Raw genomic sequence first — 23,289 nt, 5'->3', positions numbered from 1 at the left:
AGATACAGAAAGACAAACATCACATGTTCTCACTTATTTGTGGGATCTAAAAATCATGGAGATAGAGAGAACAATGGTTATCAGAGGCTGGAAAGGGCAGTGAAAGGGTATGGGGAGGTGCGGATCATTAATAGGTATACAAAAAACAATAGTTCCAAAGAATGAATGAGACCTAGTATTCGACAGCACAATAGGGTGACTGTAGTCAATAATAATTTAACTGTACATTTTTAAACAACTAAAAGAATATAATTGGATTGTAACACAAAGGATAAGTGCTTGAGGGGATGCATATGCCATTTTACATGATGGATTTTTATGCATTGCATGCCTGTATCAAAATATCTCATGTACCCCATAAATATATACACCTACTGCATACCCACAAAAATTAAAATAAAAAAATTTTAAGAGAGAGAAAAGAGTGATTTATCTCTTAAAATAAATTTGGCAACATGAAACAGAAAATCCAGTGATAAGAAATGTACGAAATAGGAGTTTATGTTTCTCACAAATAAGGGTCGGTACCTGCAGTGGCTACTCCAGAAAGCCATGTAAGGTCGGACCTCTCTAGCCTCCTGGCCCCACCATTTTTATCAGGTGGGTTTGCCCTTATGGTGGAAAGATGGTTACCTAACCTACAAGATTCACCTCATATTCCAGGAACAAAGACGAAAAAAGAGACAGTAATACTTAACAGTGCATCCACCAGCTTAGGAAATATTAGCTTTGACAGTTCTGCTTTCTGGGTCATGCAGCCAGCTGCAAAGAAATATGGGCTCATTGCTCCCAACAATTGGGTTCCATGAGTAAAAAGGAATGGGAAATGGTTATTGGATAATATTACAGAACCAGCCATGAATGTATTTCAAATAAAAGATGAAAGGCTGCATTCTTTAACACGAAGGATTGGGACACTTGGCTAACCATTTGGGGGAGAGGAGACTATTAGAACTCTATTTCATGTATTACATGAACTAAATTTCATGTGGATCAAAAAATGTAACAACTGAAAACAGAAATGGTACAATTACTAGGATCAATCACAGGTTAGTATCCACATGATCACACAGCGGGTGATGCCTTTCTATGCCAAATGCTATGAGCAGAATTCATGAAGGGAAGGTTCAATAGATCCCATTATGAAAATGTTGAAAACTTTTTAGCAATAACTTTTATAATTTGATTTTATTTACAATAAAATGCCATGAATGAATACAATCCAACAATGAACTATTTACTAACAAAAATACATTCATTATATATGAAAAGGAAAATATCCTCAATGTAAGATTTGGCAAGAAAAGAATTCATAAAAAATGGCAAAGATCATCAATAAAGTTTGCAAGAGAAAAGAAAATTAACCAACAGATACATGAAAATGTATTTAATTTCATTATTTAGTAAAGGAATGCAAATTGGCAACAATGAACTACTATGTTGTACCTATAAAACCCTGATGATACTCAGTGGTTAAGGTGGTCAGGACACGGACCAGAAGAAATGGTGAAACTGCCTGTTGGTGGGCAATATAACAGCAGACGTATCAAAATCTTTAAATATCTTAAATGCCACTGCTAATGTTTTATTCTATGAAAATCTTCAGAGACTGTGAAAAGTTTAGCTATGAAACTTTTATGACCATATTGTATTTGGAATGAAAATTTGGAGAAGCATAAATGTTCACCATAGGAGGTTGGGTAAATAAATTTTGTTACACAATATAACTTTATTTGGTCATTATTAATTAGACTATGCTGAAATTTTATTGTTAGAGAAATGCTCTCCTGGTATATTTAATGGAACATATAGGTTTAAAAAAAAATTAAAAAGCGATTGACAAACAGAGATTGAGAATTAGACAGACAGAGACACACAGAGAAGACTGAGAAGGATATAGATTCAGAAGGATATATAAGCATTTATAAATGTGGCTATGTTATGGACACAGGGAGGGGAACAGCACATACTTGGGCCTGTTGGGTGGTGGGGGACAAGGGGAGGGAGAGCATTAAGACAAATAGCTAATGCATGCGGGGCTTAAAACCTAGATGACAGGTTGATAGGGTGCAGCAAACCACCATGGCACACATATATCTATGTAACAAATCTGCACGTTCGGCACTCATATCCCGGAACTTAAAGTAAAACAAACAAACAAAAAAATGTAGCCATGTAAAGAAAATTTTGGTGTGTTTCATTTTGTGTCTTAAATTATCTGTATTTTCTTTACCTTTATACAATGAATATACAATGTTTGTAATAACAAAAGGGAACAAAATGTATGATCCTAATCATGAATTACACCAAAATAACAATATTTACCTCTGGGTAAAAGCACTATGGGGTTCTCATATTTTTTTTTTTTTTTTTTTTTTTTTTTTAGGCTATTCTGTGTTTGCCTTCATGAACAGGTAAAACTTTTGTAATCGGAATTTTAAAATATTATTTTTTAAAAACAGCACCAAGATGCTCTCTGTGGCCCTCATAATAGGGCCTAAAGTTTATTCAAATGTATGTAAGTTCATTCATTATCTGGCCTTGGCTCACCACACCTTCTCTCCTACAGTCCAAGACTGGAATGAACTACTCTCAGGTCTCCAAAAACACCAAAGCCTACTCTCCCCCGGGTACCAGCTCCTGATGACATGCCCTTCATTGATTTCTCACAACCCCTTCTGCTGGAAAACCCCCTCATCCTGCACCACAGAGCTAGGTGGGCCAGGTGCCCCAGGAATACCTACATCTTTGTGTGAATCCCAGCCTATTCTATTTTCTGCTTGCTTGCCTTTCTCATTCCCTCAACTCGAAGCTTCTGCAGGGCAGCACCTACTGGGTGGTCAACAGGTTGTTCTGTCAATGGAGATAATAAATGAGAAACAGCAAGAATGGGACCAGTCTCCCCTGTGCCTTGGATCTCATTTACTTTATCTCATTGAATCCCAACCAAGATCTCATGAAGTAGGTATTATTACCCCTCTTTCCCAGATAAGGAGACCAAAATCCAAAGAGTTAAGAATCTGGATCACCCTCAAACAGCCCCTAACGCATAGTCAGTGCTAATAATTATACAACTAACGACCATGTGTAGCCTGTGGCCATTTCTCTAAAGGCAAAATTAAATGAAGAACCAAGCTAATTACCTATAAGATTAAAACAAAAAGCACCTTGCTAGGAAAATGAGATGGGAAGTGGAAATAGGAACAGGATGTTTATTTTACTTTTTCTTTTTTTGTCCTGATTCTTTTTGGATAGTTACACAGAGTGACTGAATTCATCTGCATTAAAACCCCTTGAGAATTTTTATAGGTTGAACCAAAGCAGAATAATGAAGTGAACCCTTCTAGGCAGGAAGGCAAAAGCAGACTTAAAAGATGATTCCTCTGTGTTACTTGGCCTTTATAGAATAAGCCGTGATGAGCTCCTCGAAAATGCATTATTGATGTGATGTAATAAGGCAGCCTTTCTTTTTCCTTTTCAAATAATGACTTATTTTATATTAACCATGCCACTAAAGGTTGTTTTTCAGCACAAGTGAATTGTATTTGATTTCATGCCTTGCCTTTTCCATCTATTGCAATAGCTCTCATGTTTTGTCACTGAGGTTTTATTCATATCATTATTCGATTTCTCATTCAGCATGGATTCAATAGATTCAAGATATTTTTCTTTCCTCAATTATGCCTTTGTTCCCCTATTTTCAGTTTTCTTTGATTTCCAAGTGATTTCTGGTTAATTCATGCTTACCTTCATATTCCATTTATTTTATCTTCTTCTATAAGAAAATTCCTTAATTGTGCTACATTGAAAAAAATAGATATGTTTGCAAATAATTAGATATTTAGTTTTTTTAAAGGGCTGCCTGTTCCTAATGTCTTGAAAAATATTAAAATCCACAGCCCTGTTCTCTCATTATACATGCAAATTCCAACTGCATGCAAGGTTGTTATTGGAGTACCAGGACAAACAAACTCAAAATCCAAATAAAGGGACTTTATTTAGAATACCAATTAGATGGGGAATGTTAATTAGGATTTGATACAAAAATTACGAATCCAAATTACACATAATTAATGTTCTTCCCCAGCTACATTTGGTAATGATTTATTTCTATTTAGTATTCAGTTGGCATAACTTGTAAATGCATACTCATAAATGCATGTCCATTTTCTGTCTTTCTACAATGGAAAGCCTTCTGCGTGCCAGGCACCGTGCTAGATGCAGTCTCAATTTACATGGCGCTTGTGGCTTGTGGTCTAGGAGACAGACAATGAAATCGCACTAACGAATATATAATTTCTTTAGGGTACTGAGATGAGTGCCCTAAATAAATGGAGCACAGTCCCAGAAGCTTCTCCAGCCTGGGCCAGCCAGTTGAGACCTCAGGATGAAACAGAGGTAACAAAGGCTTGCCCTCTGCACCTCCACCCGGAGGTTCACTCCCTGCAATTAGGCACATGCTCCTTTAAACCTTTAAACTGCAGTATCTGAAAATTCTGTTGGATTCCTGCCTTATCATACGGAGACATTTTCCCTACTAAATGCTTGAGCCGAAAAACTTGCTAGACCTGACCTGGCCTGAATTTTGAAATTCAGTGGCCTGTCCAGTTAGCAAGTCTTCTGCTTCTACTGTTGGCCGTAGCTGCCCACCTACTAAGTTTCATTTAAAATGTGTAGTTCAAAGTTTTCGGCTACCCACAGCCAGCGGAGACTGTGGGATAATGGCTGGGCAATGTGGAGTGTGGGCTCCTGCGGAGCCAGGGGCTTCAGCAGCAAGGAACAGGCGCTCCCTGGACACCCCTGTCCTGTTTCATCATTGTTCACAAATAAATTGCCTTTGGACCCGCAACACATACATACACATGCACGCGCGCACACACACACACACACACACACACACACAGAGAGAAAGAGATTGAGACTTCACATAAGATGTGTACCCTTGGTTAGAAACATTAGGAAACAAGTGACAAAGCAAAGTCTTTGAGTCCATCTAGAAAACCTTAAAGCCAGAAAAGGAACTGAATGGGTAAAGGGAAGAACTGGCCTTTTGGCAAATGCACATGGTGAAGGCAAACCTTACACTTGGGAATGGTTGACTGGACCCAGGGTTCGGTGAGTTTGTATTTGCTGCTTGGTGACTTCACATGGTTCACATGGGGTAAATATCATCTTACGGAATTACAGAAAAACACAATTCAGAACTTGTCCAAGGTCACCTGGCTTCTAAGCGGTAAAGCCTAAATTCAAACTCACTCACTCAGAGTTCATTTCATATCCTTATTTGGGAAGAAAGTGCTGAAATTAAAAAAATAAAAAAATCCAGAGTTCATCTTGGGATGGCTAGAAAGCTCATGGAGAAGACCCTGGGTGGAGAAGGAAAGGTTCTATGTTCTGCTCATAGCAGAAACACCAAGATCAGTCAGGACAAGTTATCCTCCTTTGGAGAGAAGCAATTATTTCCAGGGTAAAACAAAGGTCTATATAATATTTTAATGTATTCAGTTCTTCAGCTGATAATCTTCTAGAATCCAGATGGAAGGGTGACACTTTTATGTTTTCTTTCCTCAATCTGCTCCCTTTGTTCTCCCATCCCTTGTCTAGTTTTTACCCTAATTTCTATAATAATATGAACTGTGTATTTAACAAATATTAGCTTATTATCTTGATTCTTGTTTCCTAGAAGTTTATTGTGATCAATAAAAGTATAACATCAACTCTGTATTTGTGATGCAAAATTCACGGGAATGTGTGGGAAAGAAACATGTAAATAGTCACTAGTTTCCAAGATACTTGCATAAGAAAAAAAAAAAAAAAAGCATTCATTCTTACCACAATACTGCAAGTCTATATTATTCACACTATTTTACATAGAGATGAACAGAGACTTAAAATCAAGGTCATAAGCTCATGTGACCCACAGGGTACTTGCCATGAAGTTACCGGACTGTAATATCTAAGTCTGCTACAATGGGGGAAAGGTGGTATTTAATGACGTTCCTCAGCAGTGTCACAAAATGACACAATTAGGGAATAAATTCTAGATTTGAAGTTAATCTTCTCACTGCTATCACCAGAGGGTGCAGAACACTGATCCTGCAGGCAAACGCAGCCACTTGAACCACCACAAATGGCAGACAGTGGGAGGTGGTGCCGGGGACTGTGGCATGACAAGTCATTCTTGAGGTTACCCAGCAGCAGCTAAGGACTGTGAGAAGGATGGAAAGGCAGGATGGAGACATTGCTTCATAGTGTAAGGGACAAGAACAGAGAGCTGCAGAAAGATGTTGAGTCAGACCCCACCAGGACTAGATCTTTGACACCAGTCACAGAGTGAGGAGAGTCGGGACATTAATAGTAAAAGCCCCTTGCATATTATTTAGAACTCATCAAATATGACCAGAGTTATTTCATCAAGGGTGTACATGGTTCTTCTTCTACTGACAACAGAAGAGTAAGGGCTGACTATATGGGTTATTGCAAAAGTAATTGCGTTTTTTGCCATTAAAGTGGTGGCAAAAACCGCAATTACCTTTGCACCAACCTAATACAAACCTATCATCTTCCTAAGGTCCTAAAGCACCCATGCAGGTGTTGTTTTGTACCTCTTGCTGGGTGCTGAAGTAACAAAGATGCCAACAGATGACCGCCAAAACAAGTACACCAACTGGGTACACAGACTGCAGCTAGTTGCTGGGGCAAGATTGGAGTGCTCTGCCTAATAGAAGAGGAATTTATTTTAATGCAAAGTGAAAGGAGGAGAAAGGAGCCAGTGGATTCTGTGGGGAAAGAAAAACAAAGCTCATGTCTGGGGACCACACTGCCAGAAAGTGACTTTAAAGTATAGAAATGCCCAATTGAAGATTTTAAAGTTATTTTCTGTGGAATGTCTGATGAAAACACCCCGCTCTGCCCCCAAAGGACTCTTCAGTAAAAAGTCTGCATTGTTCCCCAGTGTTTTCCATTAATGGATTCTTAGCAGAGAATCAACCAAGTGCTGAGCTGGGCACCTGGGTTGGTGCTGGGCAAAGACGGCTGCAGGAGCCTGGGGAGATGGGACAGCTGGCACAGACGAGGCCTCCCAGTTGGGCACACCATTCACTGTGCTTAGAGCGGAGATTCTGACAGAAGTGGGGGGAAGAGAAGAAAAAGAAACAGAAAGAGAGGACAAAGGGGGAAAAAAGAGAAGGAGGAGGGGAGGAAGGAAGCAAGCAGCCCAAGGTTGTTTTTGGATGTGCAGAATTCTCTTTGGATGTGCAGAGCTCCAGAATTGAAACCAAGTGTCAAAGCCCTGCATTTTCTGCTAAAGTGTAAGCGTACAACAAAATCCCCGTTTCTACAAGTGAGCCCACTGTATGAACTCAGTCCATGCTGAATTCAGAAAGCAGAGGAAGCTTGAATGGTTCCCATGACACAGTGAAAACAGCCAAACTGTCAGAAGGGCTTTCCAAGCCTTCCACCAAACAGCTCCAGGCTAATGGTCTAGCCTTATGTCCCACTTCCAGGAGCAGTTCTAGTCTGCAGCATTTCATGCTGCAGGCTGTCTCCCTCTGGACATCCCTATTGTCTCCCTTCTTCACCTACCTAAGTCTTTTGCATTCCTCAAGTTCCTGCTTGCATTATGCCAGCCCTCCCCACCTATCAGGAGAGGTTCTCAATTTCCTTCCCAATCTCCTCACTCCGTATGTCTGTTGTCTAGGTCATCTTAAGCCACCTATGCATCCATTTACAGACTCAGCACAGTGAGGGGACCTAACTGGTTCCCAATAAATATAGATTGCCTTGAAGTTAAAGATGTTATGTGTCTAACAGTATTTGCAGTGAAGCTAAATAATTTGGCTAAACAAAGTGTTCCCTCTAGAGGTTTCTCCAGGAAGATAGGGAAAATCAGATGGTAGTGATCTAACTCAGAATTCAGATGCAGCAAACCCAGCATGGCTGTCTTACAGGTTGCTCCTGTGACAGCTGGTGTCTGATTTAGAAGTTGCCTGCCCAAGCAGGTATGTGTTTCTGTTAGATCCAATTAGGAGGATGAAATGGTACCCAACAGACAAAAAGTCCCACTGACCACGTTCCATTCACCTACACTCGTATCTGTGCCTATGTACCAGCCAGATCTAGTGTAACAGTAACCAGAGCAGCGAATTCTTGAGGCGAGTCATGGGCTTGGGTGGGCACATTACAGGGGGCTTATTGGGTGCTCTGGGAGATGTGCATGCCAAGATGCCATTGGGGTTTCTAATTTCTTGGCCCAGGTCCTCATTGCCTCAGCAGGAACCACAACTCCAGCGGACACCAGGGGACTGTCTGTGAGGCCCTTGTGTCAAGGCAGCAGATCTGATCTTCTGAACTCCAGGAATGCAGTGCCTGCCTCTTCTTTAATGCTGTAATTAATTTAATGCCCTAATTATTAAATTAGGAGATTTAATGATTTAATAAATTAGGAGAGACTCCATCCTCTCAAGAAGGCCACATGGAGACAAAAAAGCAATGTGGTGAACAAAGTGTCCTGAAATTGGAATGTTGCCCATTTATTCCATGAGAACTTACGTCCAAATGGAAATAAACATAACATTACAAAATGGTTTATGTCCTTTTTCTGATTTGCCTTTGCCAACATTATCCTTCAGAGACACATACTGCCCTTTTAAAAGGCCCCTCTCAGATGGTGTCTCGACACAAACATCACTAACAGAAGAGCAGATGCTGCTGAGCAGCAGATCCTGCCCCTGCTTCAGCTGGCTTCTTCAAGTTGGCACCATTTGAATGTGAAGGAGGAAAAAATGGTAAAGAGAGGAGCTGTATTAGACAGACAGGGAGAGGTAAAGGGAGACAGTGAGCCAGAAAGAAAGGGAAAGATAGAGGCAGGAAGGGAAGGAAATAAAGTCTGAGGCATAAACAGAGACAGAATTATGTCCAGACAGACATACAGAGCCTGGCAGAGCAGGCTGATGGACAGACAAACCGACCACCAGAGGTGGTCCAAGACAGCCTTCACCCAAGCCATTTCCAGGGCTACTCTGGGCTAAAGGGCATCCAAAACCATTTTCCCCAAAATACTACTCCCTCTGCTCCCCTGACACACTTCCTCCACTCTGTCCTCCCCTAAAACACATCAGTCCTCTACGACTCCAGGTACTCAGAAAGACCCAGTCTGGGATGACAGCAACAAGGGGATACTTCGCAGACAGACAAGAGTAGGAAACAGACTCAAGAAAAGAGACAAGGGGGAAATGTCCTGGGGAGAAGAAAAGAGAGTGAGAAAGAGAAGACAAGATGATGCTGTGACAAGGTGGGCTGATATAATATGGCTCTGTATCTCCACCCAAATCTCATGTTGAATTGTAATTCTCAATGTTGGGGGAGGGACCTGGTGGGAGGTGATTGGATCTTGGGGGTGGATTTCCCCCATGCTGTTCTCATGATAGTGAGTTCTCACAAGATCTGATGGTTTAAAAGTGTATGACATGTCCCCCTCCCTTGCTTGCTCGCTCTCTCCTGCTGTCATGTGAAGAAGATCCTTGCTTCCCCTTTGCCTTCTGCCATGATTGAAAGTTTCCTGAGGCCTTCCAGTCATGCTACCTGTTAAGCCTATGGAACTGTGAGTCAATTAAACCTCCTTCTTCATAAATTACCGTCTCAGATAATTCTTTATAGCAATGTGGGGATGAACCGATACAGAAAACTGGTACCAGAATTGGTACCCAGAGTACCAAGAGGGCACTGCTATAAAGACAACTGAAAATGTGGAAGCAACTTTGGAACTGGGTAATGGGCAAAAGTTGGAACAGTTTGAAGGGTTCAGAAAAAGATAGGAAGAAATGGGAAAGTTTGGAACTTTCTAGAGACTTATTGAATGGTTTTGACCAAAGCCAACCTGAGGGAGTGGGGATGCGTACAGGGCTTCACTTGCACGGGGGTCCAGACTTCCCAGGAGGAGGAGTGGGAGCCTTTCTCTGTGCACCTTTGTAACTCTGGTGCCAGTTATCTGGAGATCTTTGAGTCCCCCAGGCTTTAGAGCTGACCCTTATTAATATTTAAATGATGGTGGCTTATATATACTTAAGTCTATAGTACTCAAGTGTCATGATATTCCGCAACTCATATGTAAATGCCTCAATAAATAAGTAAATATACAAATAAAAAGTTAAAACACATATAAAGAAAAATAAAGTAAATATGGCAAATGTTAATTCTTGACTCTCTGTTGTGGGTATATAGGATGTCAGAAGGCTCTTCTTTTAACATTTCAGGATGTTCAAACTTTTCATTTATTAGAGAGGCTGGAATTGTTTTAAAAATAAAGTAAGACAAAAAAGTGGCTCCCGCTTTGATATGGTTTGGCTCTGTGTCCCCACCTAAATCTCATCCTGCAGCTTCCATAATTCCCACGTGTTGTGGGAGGGACTTGGTAAGAGATGACTGAATCACGGGGACAGGTCTTTCCCATGCTGTTCTCCTGATAGTGAATGGGTCTCACGAGATCTCATGGTTTTAAAAACGGGAGTTTCTCTGCACAAGTTTGCTCTTTGACGGCTGCCATCCACGTAAGATGTGACCTGCTCCTCCTTGCCCTCTGCCATGATTGTGAGGCTTCCCCATCCACGTGGAACTGTAAGTCCCATTAAGCCTCTTTCTTTTGTAAATTGCCCAGTCTCGGGTATGTTTATCAGCAGAAAACAGACTAATACAAGCTTCTTTCCCAGACATGATGGAAAATATAGGGCCCACTCCTATTTCTCCCAGGCACTGCTTATGTAGAATCCACTGTATCACTTTCATCCTCCTGCTGAGTCTGCCACATTTTTCTCCTCATACTTGCTGGTGTTCCCTTCTCTCCACTCCACATTGACCCAAAGATGGAATATGGTCCCTTCTTCCTTGATTCTCACAAACCCCACCTTTACTACGGATTTGGAGGCAAGGACTTGGGGCAGGGCTTCTAGTACAGAACATCATCAGACAGACAAAATGGAATATTTTGAAATCAAAATTTAACTCAATTTGCCTTTACAGTTTAAAATGATAGATATACTTTACTATCTTATACTTGTGGTATTATTTCTAATGAAGTGAGAAAACTGAAGGGCAGCCTTGCCCGTTTTAGAGGTCCCCTGACCAGCCCTACCACCAGGAGGGGCAGATTCAGATATTTTTATGGGTCATCTCTTCTCAGGACCCAGCTCTGTCATGTTGCTCATCTGGTCCCCTTTCGTCCTTCACCCCCTCACTCCTCTGACCACAAACACTCTGAATTCAGCTTGATTTCTTATGCAGAGCCATTCGGTTTTCTCTATATTTTGCCCTCTGCTTCCAAATGGTGTGGCTGCTTGTACAGTAGGAGGGGAGCTGCCCCCAACAGAGCCACATATCTATTAATTCATTTGGTTACGCAGAAAACAATTTGGCCCTAAGAGCAATTATACTAGCAGAGGGAAGCAGCATTGATGAAGTGTTTGTTTTAAACAGCAATTTTTAAAATTCTTGCTACTCTGAAACTGTGGCTTCACCAAAGAACCCTATTTAAAATGTGGCAACACTCAGTGGAAATTTGCATGGGAACTTTGGCTGCAAAGCCTGCCTCAGGAAAGCAGCCCTATTTAAAAAGCTATATGAATGCTACTGTCTTTGTGTTTTCCAGGGTCACTAGCCTAGGAGACCACAATTGAGAAAATGTAAAGAAGTCTACCCCCAGCTCATTTTCCCAACCTGGTTATCTACCCAACTATCATTTGTATTCTTGACTCAGCCCTCCCGCTGACAGCTCTATTCAGCCTCCTTGGCTTCTATTCAGCGTCTTTGGACCCAGATCTCAAATCCCCTTTGGGGCCTTTCTTTGCTCATTCCCACTTCAGGGTCCAGGACCTGTTCTGGATCTACTCTGTTCCTGGAATCTCTGCTTTCCATGCATTGTCCCCAGTGTTTGGCCTCCTATGAACAGGACTCAATGACCTCTGTCACTCATACAACTTTGCCACCCAAATTTACATAGCCAGTGTGAAAACCTTCAGGAAAAGAAGCTTTCCCTGTCACTTCCTCCACAGTCCCAACTCTCCCAGAAGTTTCTTATCGGAGAGGTGAGTTCCAATTCTTCACTTTGGGGGAAGCCAGTGCTCTCTCTGCCTTGTTTCTGTAAGGTCCTGTGAACAGGCTACACCACGGTCGAGCCATTGTGACCCTTGTGACCCACAGGTACAGGCTTCCTGGAGTCACAAAGTCTGGAGCAACAAGAGAACCACTAAAGAAGAAGAAACAGCTAAGTCTTGCCTTAACTGATTAACCGACCTTGCAACATTCCACCATTGTGATATGTTCCTGCCCTACCCTAACTCATCAATAGACCTTGTGACCTCCCCCTACCTTGTGACTATGCACCTTGTAACATTCTTCCCCTGCCCGAAAAAACTGCCCCAACCGTAACTTTCCACTACCTACCCCAAACCTGTAAAACCAGTTTCACTCCCACCACCCTTCACTGACTCCTTTCTCGAACTCAGCCCACTTGCACCCAAGTGAATAAACAGCCTTGTTGCTCACACTTACCCTGTTCAGGCTGTCTCTTCAATTAGACACGTGCATAACAATTTCTAGAACTTTGGATCATCAGAAAGAACCGTGGAAACATCACTGGTCTGAGACCAACCAGAGCCCTCCTGGTTCTGAGCAAGACAACCTTGGAGTCTTTTGTTTGCAATAAAATGGAAACTTCAGAACTATAATAAGAAATAGAGACTTATTCAAGGTTATCTCTCCTATGCTCTGTTAAAGGAAGTACCAGGAAATAGTTAAATAGCACCTGCAATCTTGGATTGAGGCTTCTTCAGCTACAGAGCCATCCAACTCCAGAGCTGCTAGAGCACTGATCAGAGCCACCAAAACTCCGTGAGTCACCAGAACAACTCACTCCTACCAGGGCAGGGCACCCGTCTCTGCACTCTTATTATTTCATTCAGACCAAAAGTCATAGTCATAATCTTGTCTTATCAGATTTGGGACACTCTGGAACAAATGCCATCCTAATTTTGGTAGCAACATAAAAGCAAGTGAGCATGATCTATAAACAAAGGGCTTTTAGCCTAGGATTTGCAAAAGTTCTCCTTCACTTTTATAATTTAGTCTATCTGCAGAGGGACATTTAGATCTTATTGTACTTTTCCAAAAATTCTGCAACTAAGAGTTACACCCTGTTAATCCTATCTGCTTCCTTGGAGTCAGGGGGTCTCCTGTAACCACTACATGCCAGCAGGTGCTGTTCTAAGAAAACCTGCCTTCTTTGAGGAGCTTCTTCCCCCACACCGTGCTCTCACACGTACACCCCTGTAGTCTACCTCAGTGACTGGTGACCTCTTCCTCCTGGGCCAGAGTCCTTCCCCCGGAGTGGTATAATAAGCTCAGAAGAGACAGCCCTTCCCTCTCCTAAGATTTGAAAACTTCAGAGTTCAGAACCACCAGCTTCCCCTGCGTCACAGGGCAAACCCCAAAATTAGGGTCAGCCCAGGAAGCCAAGTGGGTCCTTAGCTAAGTGCAGGAAAGAATTCAAGAGCAAGCCAACAGAGCAAAGTGAATACACATTTATTAAGAAAGTAATGCCATAAAAACGTGGCTACTCCATAGGCAGGGCAGCCTTGAGGGCTGCTGGTTGGCTGTTTTTGTGATTTATTTCTTGATCATATGCTAAACGAAGTGTGCATTATTCACGAGTTTTCCAGGTGATTTCTTAGGGGTGGGGAGTGGGCCGCCAGGTTGCCATGGCATTTGTAAACCCTCCTGGTACTGGTGGGAGTGTCTTTTGGCATGCTAGTGTGTTATCATTAGCACATTAGGAGCAGCAAGGGTAACCAGAGGCCACTTCTGTTGCCTTTTTGGTTTTGGTAGGTTTTGCTCAGCTTCTCTACAGCATCCTGTTTTACTGGAGGAGTCTTGTATCCTGTGTCTTAGGAAACCAGTGCCGCCAAACTCCTATCTCTCACCTGTGCCCACTGCATATCCGCAGCTTACCAGCAGGAGGAGAGAATGAACATAACACAAACAACAGCAGGGGAGGTGAGTGACCCTGCGGGTGCCCGGGGTTTCAGCATGAGAAGTTCTCAGAAGAGCCCTGGGCACAGCCTTCCCCGGGTTCTGCTTTTAGGTTTTGTTTTTCTGTTCTGATGGTGGTGTTGACTTTCTAAACCACCCCGATCTTTCCAATAAATCTTTTCATGTTTAGATGGACTCAAGTTGGTTTTCTATCACCTGGAACTCAAAGAATCCTAACAAACAAATGGCCCATAATTTATCATCATCCTTCAAATAATTACTATGTGCCAGGTATTACATGAGACCTTGAGGAAATGTGTATAAATAGGATGGCCTCTGCCCTTAAGGCATTCAGAATCCAAAGGAAAGAGGCACAGGGTAGCACTCCTTTCCCTGAGTTCCCAGTTCCTGGACTTCCTACCTTGCATGCCAATGAGTTGTACACGGGACACTCCACCCCACTCTGTACTCTGGGGTCAGTGGCTGCCCTTTTTGCCCCTTAAATTCCCATTACCTATGGCAATCATAAAGACCCTATGAAGCCTTGTTATGGGAATAAGTGAAACGCAGTAATAACAGTAATGCTGCTTTATGGTTTTCGAAGCCCTTTCAGATAAATCATCTCAAATGTCAAGAATATGCAGTTTCAGGAATGTTTATAGCAGAAAGCTGAGGTTTTCTGGGCCTCAGAGCCAAATAAAAACAATGTTCAACTTCCTTCCTTTTCTTATCTAATCTTAATTTAGCTTTCTAAATAGGCTTTCTGCCTATGAAAAGAATGGGCTGACGGTGGGGAGCTGGGGAGCAGGAAGGGTGATAAAAGTACCCGGGTAACTTGGTCACATTTTCTGAAAATCAAATGAATTGATTTCTGCTGAAGAGAAATGTCAGGGCCTCAGGTACCCAAAGGCCTGATCCTCTGTGAAAGAAAATACCATCCCGTGATCCCAGACTCACTACACCAAAGGGAAAGTTAAGCTTGGACAAAAGGCGGCCACATATCTCCCCGATGGCCTCCTGCAGAAATTGCTCACAAGGAAATTCTCTGTGAGTCCCTAAATCTTTTAGGACAGCAGTCCCCAACCTTTTTGGCACCAGGGACTGGTTTCCTGGAAGACAATTTTTCCACGGATTGGGGCAAGGGAGAGGCATGGTTTTGGGATGAAACGGTTGCGCCTCAGATCATCAATCATTAGTTAGATTCTCATAAGGAGTGCATAACCTAGATCCCTCACATGTGCAGTTCACAACAGGGTCCGTGCTCCTGTGAGAATCTAATGCCACCACCGATCCACCAGGAGGTGAAGCTGAGGCGGTAATGCTCCCTGGCCCACCGTGCACCTCCCGCTATGTGGCCCGGTTCCTAACAGGCCACCGAATGGTACCCATCCACGGACTCGAGGTTGGGCACCCCTGCTTTAGAATATATATCGCCCCATAAACTAACCCTAAGACCAAATTCTGTTGAATTACTTTCTGATAATGTCAATTGCCAGTTTAATTCCACAGGACAAGGACAAGACCAGAAATCATCCCTCTGTCTACCCTGAGATGAATGTATAACTGGTTTTTCCCTCTATTCCCTCTTTTCACATGTTTGCTTTAGTTTTTGTTTTTGTTTTTTTGAGACAGTGTCTCGCTCTGTCACCCAGGCTAGAGTGCAGTGGTACAATCATAGTTCACCGCAGCCTTGATCTCCTGAGCTCAAGGGATCCTCCTGCCTCAGCCTAGTCAGCTGAGACTACAGCCTATACCACTGTGCCTAATTTTTTCTTTATTTTTTAACACTCAGGGTCTTGCCTTGTTGCCCAGACTGCTCTCAAACTCCTGGGCTTCAGTGATTCTCCCACCTGGGCCTCAAGGGCCTCAAGTGCTGGGATCACAGGTGTGAGCCACTGCACTGGACATTCACTTTATGTTGTGTGAAGTGTACGATTTACTGAGTGGAAGACAATGTATAATTGACTTTTACTCCAGCCCCTCTTTTCACATGTAAACTGTAGATATTGCTGAGCCTAATCAGAGCCTCCAAAAATATAACCACCTGCCTCCTCTTCCTTTTTTTCTTTCCTGCTTATTCTTTCCCCTTTACTGTCGTTCCCAAAACCCCCTTTGGAAAAAGCACAGGTCACAGATGCTCCTGCGACTTGTATTTTTTTCCAGGCACATCCTTAACCTTGGCTAAATAAACTTCTATCTATTGAGATCTGCATTAGTCACTTTTTGGTTAATACTTCCAAGAGTGAGCTGGCAACCAAAGTTCAGGAACTGCAAAGCCAAAGCCTCGTTCACTCAACTCATTCAATCCACAAGCTCTATTGCATGCCAATTTATACCAAGCACTATGGTAATGCTCGTGACTGTACCCACTCTCATCCGGATTTTACCACTGAGTACAGTGGTTCTTGAATGGACCTGTGCCCTGGAATCACCTAGACAGCTTTTAAAAATACTGATCCCTGGATCCCACACCCAGAGACTGATTTATTTAGTCTGAGATGTGATCTGGATAGCAGGAGTTTTTAAATGTACCCAGGCGACTCTAACGTGTGGCCCAGGTTGAGGCCAGTGGTCTAGGAGAGGAAGATGAAAAAGCAGAGAATCATCAGAAAGGGTCTAAGCACCTGAGGCAATGAAATCATGTGGGGCTCTCAGAGCCCAGGATCTGGGTCCTCTGAAAGGCTCAGGAGCCCAGAGAAGGAACACCTCAGATGAGACCTGCCAGGTCCTGCCAAATGGCCAGGTGAAGATGTTGGGAAGATGGGAGAAGAAGAGTGTTCTGGGCAAATAGAATAGCCAGAAAATGCCAGAAGAAAGTGCCCTGAAGGGAGAGAAAGGCTGGTGTGTTAGCAAACAGAAAATGTCCCTACAGCAAAGGAGAGGCAGGAAGTGATCAACTGAGCTTGGAGAGGTGAAGAAAGATCAAAACACAAAAATTGAAGTTTTGAGATGCAATTCTGAAGACAGTGAGAAGGCATTAGAAGGTCTGCAGCAGGAGAATGAAAATGACCAGATGTGGGTAAACAGAGCACTCGCTGTCTTTCTCTCACACTCTTAGAGAATGACTAAGAATGACTCTTAGGCTCAAGCCTATAAGTAGAAAACAGCACGGAAACAGCATGGTTAATGCGGATAGGTGATTGTGTTAATGACGTATCATTTTACTTTTTAAAATCTCGTCTGTATCTAGTCATTGGGTTTGATATATTTATAACCCTCTTTTTCTCCCCAGGAGATCAAAGCAGCTGCATCATCTCATTAACTTTCACTCAGCATTCCTGGAGGAGATTGCCAGGTAAACAGTATTAGGGAAAATTTAAAACACTTAAGGTTTGAAAAACATTTGCCAAAAACTCAGTGTGATAAGCTGAGAAAAAGCCAAGTTCTGGGGCTCCTTTTTTCCCTGATTCTTAGGGTCCGATTTATCTGCAAGATGACATTGTTAAGAAGAAGAGGTCAGTTTGGAACATGTCTGCAGAGCAGGGCAGTGCCGAGTTTCAGGCTAAGCTGCACTTAGAAAAAAAATCAGAGAGAAATGAAATTGCTTTTTGCTCAAGGAAACTAACAATTTCAGTTCCAGGGAAAATAGTCAGTTCATGAACTGTGAGAGAAATGACTGCATTGGCTCCCAGAGGAAACAGGATCTTGCCAATTCTCCCACTGCTAATAAAAATTTTAGACTATTTTACATTGGCTCTCATGAGGGAGAGACTAGATATTGCTTATCTAAAGCTAAAACACTTTGAATTTGATTTGACCTGGTAGATTTTTGCTAACTCAGCAACTACACATTGAGACTGGCCCATTTATTGTTTTGAATCGGTCAACTGTGTTTCCCAACATACTGCCAACTCTTGTATGCCCAGAACTGATTTTCTGCTGCTCTTTCCTTAAGTTACCTCTTACCTGCTCACTTGAAAAAGGAGGTTTAAGTTTACCTTTCAGTTCCAGTGCTGAGCTCAGCCCACTGCCAGAGCTCAGACAAAAAAGTCAGAGCATGGATTACACCAGTGCTTCTCAAACTGTAATGTACTCCCAAATTACCTGGGGATCCTGTTAAAATGCACACTGGTAGGCCCAGGGATGGCCCCGGATTCTGTATTTCTACAGAACCCCCAGGTAATGCCAATGCTGCTGGTTCCAGGGCCATATGGTGTCTACCGGTTCTGAAGCCCTGAGACAACCCCTCCTCTTAAAACTCTCTCCCCCTCACCCGGCTTCAATTTTCATTATCACGGAATCATCTGGGTCTTAAAAGACCTTTTGCCCTTCCAGTGTCTCCTTTAAAAAACACACTCCCTGGAGGATTAATATTTGATGCTCTCTCTCAGCTAACAGTATCAGAGATTAAGTTTCAACTAGTTGAAATCCAGACCAAAACAGAGCAAGTCATGACTGTGGATGCTGAAGAGAAAAAGGAAGCAAAGAACACAGAAAAGACCTGGTGGTGACTTTATCCTCCCCAATGAAAGAGAAACAAAAAATGAAGCCACTCAGAGGAGTTTCAAACCACAGGACATCACCTAGAAATGTCCTGTGCAGAGCTACAGCCTTGGCAATAAATCCCACTTCGGCCCCAGGACTGGAGGCAAATCAGGTCGCATTTTGCATGTTTCCTAATCTGTAAAATGGAGATGACAATACACATCCCATTGCACCCCAAGTTATGGTGAGAATTAAAAATGAGACATTTAATCTTAGATATTGCCAAGCACTTGGTATGGTAGTTCTAATCATTCCTCAAAATATAGTCAAAATGTAATTAACAATGCCTGTACGACTTACAAAATCAGATTAGCTGGAGTGTGGGGGTGAAGGGAATAGTTTATCACACAGTTCTCCAACTTCTTCTCTGTTATTTGCCTTTTTGTATCTTGCGCCCCATGATAGCTTTCCTCTGCTCCTTTCCTCCACATTTGATCCTAATTTACTTGTAGCATTTTCCCCTAGGGAAATATCCTATTCAAGAATAAGAAAAGCATCAGGAGCTACCATGAATTCCTACTGGGATACCTTACTTAATTAAAAGACACGACTGTAAATCCATTACTTCACTTGCCCTTTACTAGCTGACCTTGGACAAATAATTTTCTCACACTTTTTTTTTCCTCTGTAAAATGGAAACAACAGCAGCTATCTCACAGGGTCATTGTAGATGCTTTGACAGAGTATTGTATATGGCCCTTTGAATATTGTAAATTGGAGTCCTCTTCTGCCTCAGAATCCCCCCATCAATGTCCCTTTGCTCAACTGCATCAATAGGCATTATCCTTAGGAGTAAATAGACCAAGCTAACAATGAATTCTAGCCTTATTTCTTCTTTTTCTTTTTCAAACTTGAAATGCCCACTCCTATTTTCTCAACTTTTCTCCAAACTATAGCGGCCCAAAGAACTGTTATTGGAAAAGCTGTATCAAATATAATGTTTTTGAGCTGTTCTTTTTTAACAAGAGGTCTAAATGGGACAATTTCAAATTTCTAAGGAAGTCTGCATTTTAGCCACTCAGAGTTGGATGGGAACTGCTCTCAAGAAATTGAGGTATATAAAAAAGAATGAGATCCTGTCATTTACAACAGCTTAGATGGAACTGGAGAACATGATCTTAAGTGAAATAAGCTAAGCACAGAAAGACAAATGTCACATGTCCTCACTCATGGGCAGGAGCTAAGAGAAAAATATAAGTTGAATTCATAAAGAGTAGAATAATGGTTACCAGAGGCTGAAAAAGATAGCCCAGAGAAGATAAGGTGGAGGATATTAATGGGTACAAAAATACAGTTAGAATCAATAAGGTGTAGTATTCAGTAGCACAACAGAGTAACTAGAGTTAACAATAACTTATATATCGTAGAATAACTAAAAAAGTGGATAATATGGTTTGGCTGTGTTCCCACCCAAATCTCATCTTGAATTACAGTTCTCATAATCCCTATGTCTCATGGGAGGGACCGGTGGGATATAACTGAATCACGAGGGCAGGTTTTTCCTGTAGTCTTGTCATGATAGTGCATAATTCTCACAAGTTCTGATGGTTTTATAAAAGGACAGTTCCCCTGCACACATTCTCTTGCCTGCCGCCATGTAAGACATGACTTTGTTCTTCCTTCACCTTCTGCCACGACTGTTGAGGCCTTGCCAGCCATGTGGAACTGTAAATCAATTAAACCTCTTTCTTTTATAAATTACCCAGTATCGGGTACATCTTTATTAGCAGCATGAGAACAGACTAATAGAGTGAAACACAAAGAAATGGTAAAGACTTGAAGCGATGGACATTTCAATTACCCTGATTTGATCATTACACACTGTATGCCTGTATTAAAACACCACATGTACCCCATAAATATATACAACTATTATTGCCCATAATTTAAAAATGTAAATGATTAAAAGAATTTATTAAAATATATATATTACTTTTATATTGTATAAAAGTAGTAATTACAATAGTTGTTAAAAAAATAAATGGAGGTGTTAGGAACAATACTCTGACAGGATCACAGTAAGGTCTGGAGAGGAGTTCTTTCTTTCCCCTTTGGAACTCAAATCACCCAATCCAATAATCAAAAGCAAAATTGCCAACATATGTTTTGTTTTCCATCATATGATGTTCAATTTGGGCCATGAGGATATTTCTAAAATCCCATTTAATATAAACTTTGTTTTATATGAGCTAACAGATGGATCCTGAAAGCTATGAAACAGAATGGCTGTACAGCATGTCATAAGTCACACTGGTAGGGTGACAGGCTCCAGGTGTTTATGTGGCTTGGGAAGCTATCAAAAAATATGAAGAAAATCAGTTCAATATTAGGTGTTTTTAAAGTCAAAAAAATAATAATTTGAAAATCTATGGGCTGTTCATCTGATTTTTTTTTTTTTTTTTTTTTGACATGGGAAATGCAATGATAAAATACCACTTGAATAGGCAACCACCTTTCAATTATCTCATCTTCCCTGGGCCCCAGTTTCCTTATCTATGAAATGAGGCTCGTTTTGGGTCAGAAGTGGCAGAGATTTCATTTTGGGTGCTATCTCTAACCCATGACGGTGGCTGCTGAGGCCTGGCCTGAGAGGTCTGAAGCTCTGTATCAGTCAGGGTTCTCCAGTGAAACAGAACCAATAGAATGTGTGTGTGTGTGTGATTTCTTATAAGGTATTGATTACAGTCTGAGAAGTCCCAGGATCTGCCATTTGCACTCTGGAGACCCAGGAAGTGCAGCACTGTGTTTTGATGGCCTGAGAGCTGGAGAGCCAATAGTGTAGATTTCAGCCTGAGTCCAAAGGCTTGAGAACTAGGAGCAGGCAGTAGACTGATGTACAGCTCAAGCAGTCAGACAGAGAGAGGGTGAATCCAACCTTCCTTCACCCTCTTGTTCTATCCATGCCCTCAATGAACTGGATGAGGCCCACCCACACTGGGAAGTCTGCTTTCCCCGGCATACCAATTCCAATGCTCATCAGACATCCAGGCATCCTGTGGCCCCATTAAGTTGACATAAAATTAACCATCATAGATAGGTTCTGTCTGAACTGGTGTCACAGTAGATAATTAATATCTGTTATGAGTCTAGGGCAGAGTCGGTTAGTGTTGTGCCAATCATTTGTAACACATGTGAATGAGACGGTCACTGATGTCCTTTGCTTTCTCCGTAGGTATTGAGTCTGATTTGCCTACCACAAGATGAAGGGCACATGTGGTGGAGGAGAAGCAGAAGATCGGATTGGGAAGCCCAAGAGTCATCTGGAGGTGCCCTAAGAGTACAGCTTTGGATAACAGACATCCTGAAACCTGGCTTGCCTGCCACTGAACACCACATGCAAATTCAAGCCCAGTGAATATGTGTGGTCTCAACTGAAACAAAAAAAAAAAATTTTTTTTAAGAAACAATACAGATTTAGGCACTCACAATTCTCTCAGCAACTGTAATGGGTTGAATGGTGGTCCCCAATATTATGTCCATTTCCTAACCCCTGGAACCTGTGACTATGACCTTCTTTCAAAAAAGGGTCTTTGCAGAAGTAATGAAGAGATCAGATCATTCTGGGTTACCCAGGTAGGCACTGAATTGTGAGAGACAGAAGAGAAGACACATGTGGAGGAGGGGCTGTGGCCACTGAGGCATGCTGGAGCCATGCAGGCCAGGGAAGTCGAGGCACGCTGACATTCACCAGAAGCTGTCAGAGGCAAGGGAGGGTTCTCCCCTAGAGCATTAGGAGGGAGTGCGACCCTGCCAATAATCTTGTCTTTCAACTCTGGCCTTCAGAACTGTTTTAAGCCACCAAGATGGAGGTAACTTTTATGGCTGCTGGAGAAAACTCACAAAGCAGCCTACAAAGGCAGTAGAGCAGCTCAAGCTTGGCCACAGGAGGAGTCAGGCCTCATGCACAGGACATGGGTTCAGATCCCCACCACCCTTCCCAGCTCCCCTGCTCTGCAGATCCCCTCCTTACACAGGATCCCCCAAGTAATCAGCCTCTGCCTGCCTTCCTTTGGGCTTTGCCCCTCATCTGTGCCATCTCCCGCCTCAGGCAGCCTCACCCAGGCTGCTCCTTGAGCCTACCTTGACCTCGGCCAAGTTCTCTAGTCCAATTCAGCTGCCACGCTAGTCACTAATCATAATTCTATTTGCACAGGATGTACATGGCCATGTTGGAGAGTCTGCCAAGCTATGCTCCCTCTCCTTTATTACCCAAGTGACAACTTGCAACTGCACACAGAACCCTGCCAGCACTTGGCAGCTGAGGAACGGAGCAGGAGAGGCAGGGAGCATGCCAGCAAGTGAGTGCCCTGGAATAACATCTGACAAAGAACCTTTCCTCTTCACACCACAGGGTGAATTTGGAATTGGTTAACAATCATTTATTGTGTGTGGTCCAATGCTAGAAGAAAGAATTTTGAATGTTCCCAACACAAAGAAACGATCGGTGTTTGAGCTGATGGATATGCTAATTACCAATTTGATCACTGCACATCACATGCATGTATGGAAATACTCTGTACCCCATAAGTATGTATAATTATTAGGTGTCAACTAAACACATAAAAAAGAAACTTTCCTCTCCCAACCGGCAACAAATAATGCACACAAAAGGGGTCATTTCTGAAATGTTATCTTTATAGCCTCAGAATTTCAACCCACAGGAAGAGCATTCACAGGAACAAGTGGTCCAAACCACTCACATCTTCGGACGCTGCTGCCCCGCTCTATCTTGTTCTAATAATGGATATTGCTTGCACACACCAAGGACATCTAAAATTCATCATA

At 42.3% G+C, this 23,289-nt stretch overlaps 1 long non-coding RNA gene across 2 annotated transcripts; it reads left to right on the top strand.

The window, feature by feature from the left end:
• Positions 1-10,640: 10,640 nt before the first annotated feature.
• LOC103882895 lies at positions 10,641-23,023 on the top strand. 2 transcript variants are annotated; one of them, XR_644857.4, is made up of 4 exons: positions 10,641-14,043; positions 17,252-17,314; positions 21,677-22,077; positions 22,658-23,023. It is a non-coding gene; the product is annotated as an uncharacterized LOC103882895 (long non-coding RNA). The 2 variants fall into 2 exon arrangements; XR_002520968.2 differs by having other exon boundaries at positions 10,644-14,043; positions 21,677-23,023.
• The last annotated feature ends 266 nt before the right edge of the window (positions 23,024-23,289 follow it).

This window comes from Papio anubis, chromosome 4 (assembly GCF_008728515.1).
Source record: "Papio anubis isolate 15944 chromosome 4, Panubis1.0, whole genome shotgun sequence".
Classification (NCBI taxonomy): Eukaryota; Metazoa; Chordata; class Mammalia; order Primates; family Cercopithecidae; genus Papio; species Papio anubis.
Note: the sequence above shows the minus strand (reverse complement) of the source record. Positions and strands in the feature narration are given on the sequence as shown.